We start from the raw sequence: 12,992 nt of genomic DNA, 5'->3' as shown, positions 1-12,992 counted from the left end.
ACCGAGACGATGGAGGAGGAGAAGAAAGGGAAATGGGACCATGGGGAGAAAGTGGAGGAGGGTTTGAAGGAGGAGGGGAGGAGGTCAGCACTCACACCTCAGAGCGCACAACAAGCTAAAGAGGAGATGGAGAAACAAAATAAGTTGCCCTGCAGTGGTGAGAGGAGAAATTCCTCCGTGTGTGTGTGTGGAGGGAAATTCCTCCCTGCTAGGGTGTGTGTGTGTGTGTGTGTGGAGTGAGGGCTCCTTGTTTCTTTATCATGTGCAGTCATAGGCTGTAACTTGGACATAATTATTAAGAAATATATTAATATAACAATTGCAAGTAGGCTAACAATTCACTGGGTATCCTATTTTTGCTTTGATATTCTTGTTAACATTTCCAAAATTACTCTCTGCGACCTTGCATTTATGTAATTATATATAGGGGGGGGGATTAAACTATTTGTCCTACTTTGTCCTGTAGGTATTGTTCAGTCAGAGAGCTACACATAGCTGCGTTGTGTCTGTGCGTTCATATCGCACTGCAAGGTCATGGTTCTGCTTTATTTTCCCCTCATTATCATAAGGCATCCATCTCTTTCTTCCATTAGTGACGCTTCACCATGTCGCCAACCCGACCTCTATTTACATAACTAAATTAGATTTCTTCTCTCTTTCCGGGTGTTTTATTTCAGAAAGCCTATTCCAATGTTTAAAAGAAAGAAAAACAGTAATGATGGGAAAACCCGCAACAGTATAGGACAATAGCTTTTGACTGCTTTATTTTCAATAGAAAAACACATATATGTCACTTAATATTTTTTTTTTTTAACAATTACTACTACATGCTATTATAACTTCTTTATATGGCACAATGTTTTCTTTCAGTATTTAATTTAAGAAGTCTTTTTTTTATTACTTTTTTTTGACATGGACAAAAATGCCTTTCCTAGACTTTAGCCCTATAATTCCACACCTGTCACTCATTTATCAGCATTCATTTGCATCATAGCTAAAAGCAGTTAAAAAAAAAAAAAAAAAAAAAAACTAGGCTATTTAGTTAAAGGACTGTCATGATGATGAGTGTTTTTAGCATGTGGGGGTGGGGGTGGGGCTACATGCGGTCACCTGCTCACCATCGCCAGGGGTCCCTCACTGTTGTGACGTATTGAGTATAACCCCCTCATTTCTCCCAGTGTCCCAATTCTATTGAGAGTTTTGAAAATGCATAATGTGTCGACAGGCAAAGGGGCCTGAAAACAATTGATGACCTCCGTCTCAACATATGTGGCACGCTTGCCCTGTGCATGCTCTAATTGTGTGGAGATGACAGCAAATAATGAAATGTCATCCACTGGTATATCAAAACATAAAGAAGCATACACTTAATATAGATAGCCTTTTGCGTCTCTAGCCTACATTTTGTACTTACTATGATGAATTTATTAATTCTTCCTACAATAGACACACTGAGTAAAATTTTGAATAGACTATAGCTTTACAAAATGCTACAGCAGTAAGTAAAATACATCGAAAGAAATCTGACCAAAGATCCACTATTTCATTTTTTGTATTTTGTATGTTTCGCTTCCATCATCTGAGATGTAGGTCAACTCACATCTCTATTGCCTACAGTGATTTACAGCTTGAATCATTTGATGCAGCTCTGTGATTATAGGAGTAGAAATAAAGCTCATTATTTAAATCACATAAAGTGCTTTGGGCCTTTTTACTTTGAAAAGAAACACTAGATAGTACAAATAGAAATGTAGTCCATGAAATGACTTCTTTATTGAGACTTTTTGTAGAAAAAAAACACAAACAAAGGCATGATATTGAAACCCACAAACACTTAACACTTAATTTAATTTATAATTTCAATTAAAGTGCAAAGCTGTATTTTCAGAGTATGGATGGTAGTATCATGTTTAGTTGAACAAAAATAAATCTGCATGTATGAGAATAATTCAGGAGGTTATTGCCTTTTATTATAGAAATAATTCCCCTACACCAGCACATCATTCTCTTATAGCATTCTCACCTTGTTTTTCCATCTTCCTCTCAGACAGGGCAAGTGTACGCTCATGCGTAAACACACAGACCTTTGAAGTGGCCCTCTGTCACCACATGGCAAATCCCCCTGGTGTGATCCCTCTGTCCATTTGGCCACAGGACACACACTGGTAGGCTGCCTACGGCTCTGTCTGTTCTGTCATTATGGAAACCAGTATATCACTTAGACTGGTGGCCAGTGATTCTGGTGTATTTTATTGTACTGTGTTTCCTCCTATGTCTCTCCTAGATTTATCTGGCTTGCATTAACTGATATGTGCACATGCCTTAGGTCATGGCTCTGTAACCTCTTTGCCTAATGCTTGTTCTCTGTGGCTAATAATGTCGTTTGTTATTCTCATAGTATTGTAGCGAACATTCGTCTGTGTAGGTATCAGCACCTCTCTCCTGTCCTGTAGCGGCTGTACGCTGGTCTCTCAGGTGAGCGAAGACTGTGGCTTCTCTCTTGGCATTCACCGCGTGCCTTAATTGTATTGAAATTAAATCAAGGTCCACTGTGAACACAAAGAGCTCAAACCCAAACTTCCCAAAATATTCTCAGTTCATCATCATATCCTGTTCTCCTGTCACTTACCCCGCTTTTTGCAACACTTTCCCTCCTTTGTAGTCACGTTGTACAGCAATTTTGAACTTGAACACGATTTGCCAAACGCTGTCACTTTCTCTTAAAAGTACATCCTAATGTTGTATTTTGTCTTTCTAGGCCTGTTTCACTTCCTCATTCCTCTCTCCTCACCTGTGATCTCTCCTCTCTGTGGGCTCAGAGGTGGCTATGCGGTCCTTTCACACGTCAAAGTACATTGCATGCTAATCCCACACCAGCATGCGTTCTCCCTGAAAACAGGTTTTCTATACAGATAATTCAGGGAAAAAAACATACATGATACAAGCCAATGACATTGAGATTCCTCTGACTGAACAGCTCAGAGTTTGTAAATGCATGCATGCGTTTGTAGAAGTGCAAGAAAGGGTTTCCAGCAACAAAATGTGAAAAAAAAAAAATACATGTAGTGATCATCAAAGCAGCATTCACACCATTAAGGCATTCTCTGTATACACATAACATCATTAAAAAGCACCACAGAGAGAGGAGAGCACAGAGAAACGGAGTGAGATAGAGCGAGCGAGCAAAGCTACCTTTGTTGCACCATAAAGAGAGCAGCAGCCCAGCTACCTGATTGTTACCATTCCTGCAGACCATCTTCCCCTCAGAGCAAAACAAAGGATGACGACTAGATATTTATGAGTACACACTGCGATGTGCCGCTATGCCTTATCCTCACCATAACACTGCCTCCGCTGTTCCTGGTTAAGAGCTTGGTATGGTTTAATCAGACCAAGCAGTTCTTCATTACAGTTGGTATAGCTGTGTCGTTATCTTACCTTCCGTCTTTCCCTCCCTCCTACTCTCCATCTCTTCTCTACTGTTCTCTCTCTCTCTCTCTCTCTCTCTCTGTGTGTGTGTGTCTCTCTCTCTCTGTGCACTCTGTGCATGCAACCATAGTCATGTACAGATTGGAAAACAGGATCTAAATAACAACAGTCTCAATCCACTGATTAATACCTACATACACACATAATTTAGCAAAGAGTAAATACTGATGGAAAGCAAAAAAATTAGAAATTTAGCTTCTTTGCCATTACGCAAGACTTTCACATCCAGAAAAGCTGCTAACTGTTACGTTTAAAATCCCTTGCTTTTTAAACTCTAGACCGCTGTGCTCAATTCCTGTCTATCTATGCCTATAGAATACTGCCGTAGAACAAGCAGAATAGAGTTTGCTTGGCTCAAATACATCCTTTCTGTCTAAAGACGAGGCAAAAAAATAGCAGAGGAGCTGCAGAGTATTTCCTCCTTCAGGTCCTTGGTCCCGGTTTTGTTATTGTTGCTGTAGTTGTAGCTGGGACTGCGCAGCTCCATCCTGTGAAGGTCCTTGTGGGTTGGGAAGAGCAGGGGAGCAGGCACACAGGGGGGTGGTGGGATGGTCGGACAAGGGGGCTGAAGGGACAGGAGGCAGGCAGGTGTCACGCATGCAGTCAGGGGAAAGAGGAGAGAGGGTAGCAGAAAAAAAAAAAAAACTCAGCTAAATTCTACCCAGTCACCACAATTAGAAAAATCCGTTTGGATCTGCTCAAGACAACACCAGAAAGGAAGACAAAAAAGCCCAAGATGTAAAATATACATATATAAGCCAGGAAGGTATATATGTATACGGATCCAAGGGAGAAGGAGGAGAAGGACAGAGATAAGGGATGGACGGACGAGGAGGAACAGGCAACTGGCTCACACACAGACACACTGCGCTGAGGCGAAGGCACAGGCTTCAATTTATGCTTTCTGGTTGACACCACCCCCACCTCACACGCACGCACGCACACACACACACACACACACAGAGCGTCCCGCCCCTATCTGCCCCTGTCCCTGTCCTGTCCCGTACTGGATGCGTGGCCCAGCTGATCAGTGCAGAGGGATTAGCCAACGAGGCCAGCTGGCAGGGATTACACAGGCAAAGTGGGGGAGGTAGTAATGGGAGGGGGGACGAGGGGTGAGGAGGGTAGGCCTAATACTGGGGGGATGGGAGGTCCTGTCTTGTCCTACACACACACACACACACACACACACACACACACACACACACACACACAGACAAACAGATGTGCATGTAGTCACAAATTTGTTCACACACATACACATTTGATGCAGATGTATGTGTCATGCACCGGTGCCTGAACACAATATAAAATGCTTACACATATGGCTTTTGCGGTGGATGCGGTGGATGCGGTGGATGCACTGGCTGCGGCGGTGCAGACTGCAGGGGTAGCCAGGCAGTAATGCATGCAGCGCATCCTCTCGCCCGGCGAGTCACGCCGACACACAGTGTTGATAAATGTATGTAAATGTGCAGGAGACAGCGGGGGATGGCTTGAGAAGGGGGCCGAGGGAGGGAGGGGAACCCCACGGGAGAAGGGGGCCAGGCTGACAATGCAAGGCTTTGACCCCTGACCCCTATCCACTCCATCATCCGCGGCCATCAGCTGATCCCGGGAAATGGACAGCCGCAGTAACACCCCCCTCCTCTTCTCCTTTTCCCTCTCACACACACACACACACACACACACACACACACACACACACACACACATACACACACACATACACACACACTCGTCCACAAACAGCGCTGAATCTACCAGGGCCCAACTCACCTCTTTTTTTTTTTTCACCAATCCTTCTCCGTCTCTCGCTCCCTCCAGCCCTCCATTGCTCTTTTCCGTCTCATGCCTCACTTCACCACTTAGCTCGTCCTGATATCACCGCTCCTAACCTTTCTCATTATTTTGAAATGTGTTGACATCTACAACTGTCATATCTATGCAAGAGAGATTTTTTTTATGTGTCCATGTTTTGATTTGGCTGTCAGTCTCAGTTTTACCATTTTTTCTAGAACTGTTTAGACCTACAGCGCTATCATATTAACATCCGCAGTCCTACATGTCGAAGTTAAAGCAATGACATTTTACACATGAAATCAAATGAAACACTCTTTGTCATAGGACAATATATTTGTATTGTATTATTTTAATATTTCTAATACATTTGTGTGCTTAAAATTGATTGCAGTAATTGTTTTATGAACATTAACACTTAAAGTATATTTTAGGGTAAATGGGATCAGGATTAACGGCTGCATGTCTGCCCGGTAGTGATTTACTTCACGCCCTTCGATCTCCATTCTATCAAAAGCGTAAAATATCTATTTCACTATCATGCAGAATTACATAACTTGATGGGATAAATTGTCCTAGAATTTGATATAATATTTGTCATGGAATATACGATCTGTCTCCCTTCTGTCACCAAATCTGCAAGAACTGCCAGGTAAAGCAGGATAATTCAGAAACACGTTTACATAGTATAAGTTGCATCAACTGATATTTTGTGAAAAGCTAAATGTAAAAAGTTTTTTGCAGACAGTCAACGGCAGTTTGAGCTACAGTATATAAGACAGAGATGCAGCTCAGTCCAAACACACAACACAAAATCATGCACACACGTGCAACCACACACACACACACACACACACACACACACACACACGCGCGTCCACAAACCGCTGAATCTACCAGGGCACACACAAAAGGCAGACATAGAGTGATTTCTGTAAAATCAAAGAGACATTTTGTAGGGCCTTGCAGGCAGAAAACAACGGCAGTGTTTCATAGTAAATATATAGAATCGGACATGGTTGACGTGTGACAAATAGGACATTAGTTTAGAATTGTTTACATGAAATGCACAATAACATTGCAGCAGAGCTCTGGTGTGGAACGATTAAGACAGCTTGACCTTCCATTTCTGAGGGATACTGTAGATGGATTTTAAGAGAGAATGTAAGTGAAGGCAGTATTAATATAAGGAAAATGAATTCCCTTTTCCTATATTTGTTTTTTTAGAATAATCTTGTCCACTCTTTCCAATTTGTGTCAAATGTGTTTTGTCTATTTCTTGGAGAAGGCTGGAACCTTATTATTTATGGGCATAAATTACATGCCATAAATTTCATGCATTCTATCCTGTATACTTTTATGTGTTTAGGTTAGGTTATGTTTACCCTTGCACATGTTGGCATGAAGAGAGGAAGGAGATTTGTGACTGCATTTTGATGTCCTGCTACCCCGTTCTGGATTTTAAAAGCTTGTACATGTGAGGATGAGAGCGGGCGAACGGGCATGCAACCCTACTAGCAGGCAGCTAGGGAGATCACAGAGACTTTTTTTTATCATACAGAGAAATACAAGGGAAAGACGCAAGGAGTTATACAAAGAGACAAGCTGGGAGAGACACACAGGCAGAAAGACAGAGAGACAGGCCGAGACAAATAGACAGTGCTCGTTCCTAGGTCGGTAATCTGATGGAGAGATTAGCAAGCAGGCAGCATTTGGGTCGGATTATCGAGTCATTAGAAAAGACTGGTGCTCCAGAGCCTCTCTCATGTGTTAATGTGGCTTTACAGATCCTCTGTGCAGTCTGCACAGATTGTCTAGATTGTGTCAAGAGTATGTACAGTAGATCGTCTTTCAATGTGTAGATAGGGCCACATGAACCTAATGCCCCACGGATTGATACGTGTTAGTTAGGTGCCATATAAAATACACCAACCTTTATGACTGATGTTCTATTTTCAATTTCAGTTTTAATTATTTTATTATGTTAAAAAAAGAGCAAAGTAATGGCAGAATTGTTAATTCTTTTTTTTCCTTCTTTGGGTGAGGAACTTCCACATTGCAATACCACAGATTGCGACGTGTTTATAGCAGAATGTAAGTGTGTCACAACGAGAATGTCCCCTATATATCTGTATAAATCTTCTTTTTTTTTCTTTTTTTTGCATCAGTTGAATCTCCATTTAATGTTTATTCCAGGGCATGTGCTAACAAATGTTTGGATTTTTTTTATCCTGAAATTTGCAATCACCACCTATCATCAGAATTTATTTGTATGTAAAACTACATAGCATTTTTATTGAAAGCTTTTATTTTTAACCAAAAAAAATAACATAGCTCAATATTTCAGCAATCGCACACAAGTTCTGGCCCAGAGGTAGGTGAACCTGAAGACAACTGAAGGAGTCTCTGCATCAGCACTATGTCTAACTGTACAACTGATACATTGTAGCATTTAGCGCTGTAGGTCAGTGGAGAATACAGAGGTATGTGGCCTTTGTGCATTTGCAAATCATATAGCAGTGATGTTCAGTGATGACGGGATTTAAACAGGATCAGGAGGAAGCCAGAGAGCTTACGAGTGTGGATGTCTGTGCAGGGGAATACATGTATTTACAGTAGGTTATGTGGATTTTGGGTAATAACTCTGTAAATATCAGTGGCGATACACACAGATCAACTGTGTGTGTGTGTGTGTGTGTGTGTGTGTGTGGGGGGGCGGTAGCTGGGCAGTTCATTGACAGCTGATCAATGCTGCTCACACTCTGTGTCAGATGTGCTGATATTGTCCAGTGATCGCAATATCAGTTTCAGTTTCGCTAGAGTGGGGGCAATGGAGCCTCTGATGGGTGTGTGTGTGTGTGTGTGTGTGTGTGTGTGTGTGTGTGTGTGTGTGTGTGTTTGTAATATTTACTTAATACCAAAACATGTAGGTATAGTATACACAAGTCATGTGTCAGCAAGAAGACAGTTTTTTCAATTCCTCAATGACCAAGCAGTTCTTGAATGAGCTTGTAACTTTACTTCCAGGTCGAATTTAAGCTCTCTCGCGCTCTCTCACACACACACACACACACACACACACACACACACACACACACACACGCAAACACACACAATCCGATCTGCGTTCCCAAAAATCTTCCATTTTTGCTGCTGCCTCTGCATACACCATGCCCCAGTTCCCCACCCCCATCCCTTTTAGTCAAATAAATTGCTATGTGACCTACTTCCCATTTTGCACCATTTCTGTCATGTTCAGATATTATTGTTTGAACATGAGTGATTTGCTTTGGGGCATACAGTATCAAAGAAAACATGGTGTATATAATATGGGGCATACTGTAAAGTGTAATGAATGCTTTAAAAAATATGGAAGCATTAACATCAGCATTGACAGTTTTGTTTCCCCCCCGAATTATGTGCAGCATGGCAGCTTCTTTTAATGTGTGGGCAATGTTTTTTTATTTAAAGGCTTTTTTTTTTTTTTTTTAAATTGCTGTTGTATGATTTGTAATTAAAATACATGGTTCACCTATTTTCTGATTAACAAACAATAATACCCACAGCCCTCAAAATAACAGGATTTATTTATGATGGTCATAGGGAAACAAGGTAAATCAATTTTGCAGCCTAGTTAAGCAGACAGCACAGTGGTAATTTTCAGTAATAAGCATGGCTAATTCATTCGACCACATTGCATTTATAACTCAGGTAGGGCTGCACTAGTTGGCATTCTGTTTGGATTTGAGGTGCATTTTTAATAGAAGGGGATCTTATGGCGCAGCACGCTGGATCGAAAATATCACATGTAGGCAGAATATACGACGGGTTAGGAGTGCTGCGGTGACTTTTATTTTATATTGCTGTTCATTTATTTACATGTCATTTCATGTATTACACAACTTTTTTTCTGGTTGCACAGATTTCATTTTATTTCAGAATACACATTACATTTGCACACATTCATGCACAAAGTTCCATCTGGTACAAAATTGCACAAGGATCATCAAATTTTTTTACATGTGAATAACAGTATGCATGTATGTATTTGTGCATATGTAACCATGCAGTGATGGCACCGGAGACCACACTGACCCTGATTTATTGGGATCAGAATCCACATGACAGCAATTCATTTACATCCATTAACTACATCGCTCGCTCTCTCTTTCTTGCTCTCTGTGGACATTTTGCACTCTTGCACAATCACTTTGAACATTCTTCGTTTCTCCCCTCACTCTCTGACTTTTTCCTCTCTCAGCATGTTGTGCCGCTCTCTCGCATTTAATCAGTCACTCTCGCTCTACCAGTCTCTCCTGCATCTCGCTGCTAGTTTTGCTATTGGGATTCCATATTCCTAATCCATTTTAGAAGATCTTTAGCATCCCGCCCTACCTCTATGCATTAAGGTTTGCTACAGGAACGATAATGTCATCAAGCGGTGTGTGTGTGTGTGTGTGTGTGTGTGTGTGTGTGTGTGTGTTGGAGCCATGTGGAACCTCTGGCTGGCTGGGAATCATATAAGTGAACCCTATAAATAATCATTATGTTACATGTACTCAGACTTTTTAATAAGCGAACAGACTATCTGTGTAATCGGAACAAATTAAACAGTGCTCAACAAATTGGCTGATTATGATTGCCAAAGGAATTTGACATTAACATTATAAGCTCAGCATCTTGTGATCATTTCAACGGATCCTCCATGCCGCTTTCTCATTAAAGCGCCCAACTCATGCAGGTTCTCATGCTCAAGGGTCTTTCTCTCTGCCCCTTACGATAAGACACTTTATTGTTGGCCTACATCCCTCGCTGCCTCTCCAGCTCTTACTCTCCATTCTACCAGTTTCTGTCTGCCAAATGCTTTTTACTGGCTTTTCAACTCAAGAAAGGCGAATTTGCTTGAGGGAGAATTTGCCATTTATTCTGGAGACAAAAAAATGAAAAGGGGCTTTAGCACTTTTGTATCTTTGTCGCTTTTTGTCTTCATTGTCTACGTATCTTTGCTCTCTGCCCTATTGTGAAGTCTCTTCATCCAACTCGGGCCTCCGTGCCTTCACTCTGTCCTCGGGGAGAGAGGAGCGGGAGAGTGTACGGCTGGCTCAATTCACTGGGGGTTGGGTGATTGAGACAACGAAGTATGATTTTTCTAGACTTGCACAATAATGCACACATACACTATTGTATGCACACCATTATGGCAAGTCTTCAAAGTGTATGCACACGCATCAAAGTACAGTATAGTCATGTCTTACAGCGTGCTCATATGCACACACATACAAGCAAGCGTTTCATTTTAGCATAGTGCATGTGCTTGCCTAATCACAAATTTATTCTAAAAAGAAAGACAATGCAAAAATCCTTTGCTCACAACTCTTAACCAACATAGCTTGGGGACAGGTTCTACCAGTATCTGTTTAAGGATTGGCTGAGGATGTGGTGCGGAGGAAAAGTTGCAGTTGGCAGCAGGCAGAAAGACACTGCAAGGGGAGCGGGGGTTCACAATAAAGGATTTCAAACCAAAGCCTCTTTAGTAAAGAGGAGGGAGGGAAGAATGGGGCTGTGGGGGTGGTGAATAGATACAGGATGACACAAGGTCCAGATTAACCCTAATCTCAGGCCTGGTGGTTTAGGTGAGGCTGAGGGACTGGAGGAAGCTATCCCATGCCAGGTGGTCATGAGGAGGTTAAAACTGGGAAAGGGTGGGGGGCACTGGGAGGATGAGGATGGGACAGGGTGTTGCTAGGGAAGACAGAGAGAGAGACAGAGGGAGAAAGAGATGTGAGTGGAGTCAAGTATTTCGATAGCTTAATTTCCAGCGTGCCTTATTCTGAAATAAAACCTTAAATCCGAAAAGACTGACGAGAAACAGGGAAGAAGGTTAGGGATCGGGGTGGGGGTTGCACAGCTAGCAGAACAGCAGGCACTGTGACGGTGGCTGCAGGGTGATTGGGTGGTTGGTGCATGGTGACAGTGGCACATGCCCTGGTGCATGGGATTAGAGGGACAGTCAGTAATCTGCTGTTTAGGCTGTATGTAGGGCAAGAGTGGCTTAGCCCAGCCACTCTTAGCACGGGTGGAGCGCCAGAGCGAGAGGGAGAGGAAGTGGACTGGCATTATATAGCTGCACTCGACTCGCTCAAATCTCATCTTGTTTTCTCTGTGTTTATCTCTTTCCTCTCCCGCTACTGTACTTGCATGTATCGTCCTATGATATAAAAGCTTTACGTGCCATTCTGAAAGTTATAAAAATGCAACAACTAATGTGCAGATGGGGAATGATGATGATTTTTGATTTAGAAAGACAACTAGAGAAAAGTCAGAGAAAGGTTATTTTAGAAATTACTTAAAAGTTGGGGTGAAAATCTGTAGTTTATATTTGTACTAATACTGAGTGAAATACTATAAAATTAATACAAAGAATACAACCTTTTGTCAGTAGTGGAAAGTAACTAAGTACATTTACTCAAATACAATACTTTTACTTTATTTATTTGAACATTTTAACACTTATGCAACTTTGTACTTCTACACTACTGCATTTCATAGGGGAATACTTCATTTGACAGCTATATAGTTACTAGTTACTTTTCAGAGTAAGATTGTACATTCAAAACATATAATCAGTTTATAAAACATACCGCATTGTTATAGGTTAAACTACTCAATAGTATATAAAGCTGTTAAAATGTGCCCCACCTTGACCAAATAAAACGTGAAATGAATGCTTACATGTTAATGAGTCAATAATAATGATCCAATAATATAATACTATAACACTGATAGGGGCAATAATGCATAATGAATGCTCTTACGTCACGTAAGTACATTTAGTGGAGTTGTTTCACAGTGTGGCTTTGCTACTTTTACCTCAGTAAATGATCAAAATACTTCTTCCGCCTCTGCCTTAAGGTGCTGACACACCAACCCGATTATCGGCCGTCAACCAGTCTGGCGAGGTCAGTGACTCGAGTGTGTTCAGTGCCGTCGTCAGTCGGAGGAACCGTCGGCCTTCATTTGGGCCGATTTGACATGTTGAATCGGCCAGTGGGCAGTCGGATTCAATGACCAATCTGATTGGTGGAGTGCTAACCCGGAAATGACGAGCGGGATGAGCGTAAAACTGACCTTTGTCGATCTGAAATGAAGACAGATTCAGCAACTGCATGGCCTATTTCTCGCTTAAAATGTTTTCAGAAACTATTTTTATAGAATATGAGATTGTATTCCGAACGAGCCGCCATTATGGTCTGGCTTTGAAATTCGGGAGACGCCAGACCCACGTGACACGTTCGTCCAATCAGCTGCCGGTTTTAATTTTTCACGCGCAGAACGTACGCTCAAGTCGGCGCTGCTTCGGTGTGTTCCGAGGCACTTTTTTGACCAACTCGGGGAGGCAGTCAGTCCAACTGCCTTTTCTGCCGAAGGTTGGCCGTCGGGTTGGTGAGTCAGAGCCTTTACAACATCTTCAGAATGTCTGTAGAAACATTTGGTCTGAAAGTGAATGCTCCCAAGGAAAATGTTTCTGACATTTGATTAAATTAGACACATTTAGGTCTTACAAAGTAATTGTAATGTCCCCAACAACATAACTGCAGCTGAAAAGTAGGACTTAGCGAGTTTATTACATTTTATTAAAGGTATCCAATCTTGTAATTGTCTGCCCCACCCTGATTTGTTTCACCTGTTCTTGAGTCCTCATG

The sequence above is a fragment of the Sander lucioperca genome, chromosome 18 (genome assembly GCF_008315115.2).
Source record: "Sander lucioperca isolate FBNREF2018 chromosome 18, SLUC_FBN_1.2, whole genome shotgun sequence".
NCBI classification, from domain to species: domain Eukaryota; kingdom Metazoa; phylum Chordata; class Actinopteri; order Perciformes; family Percidae; genus Sander; species Sander lucioperca.
Note: the sequence above shows the minus strand (reverse complement) of the source record.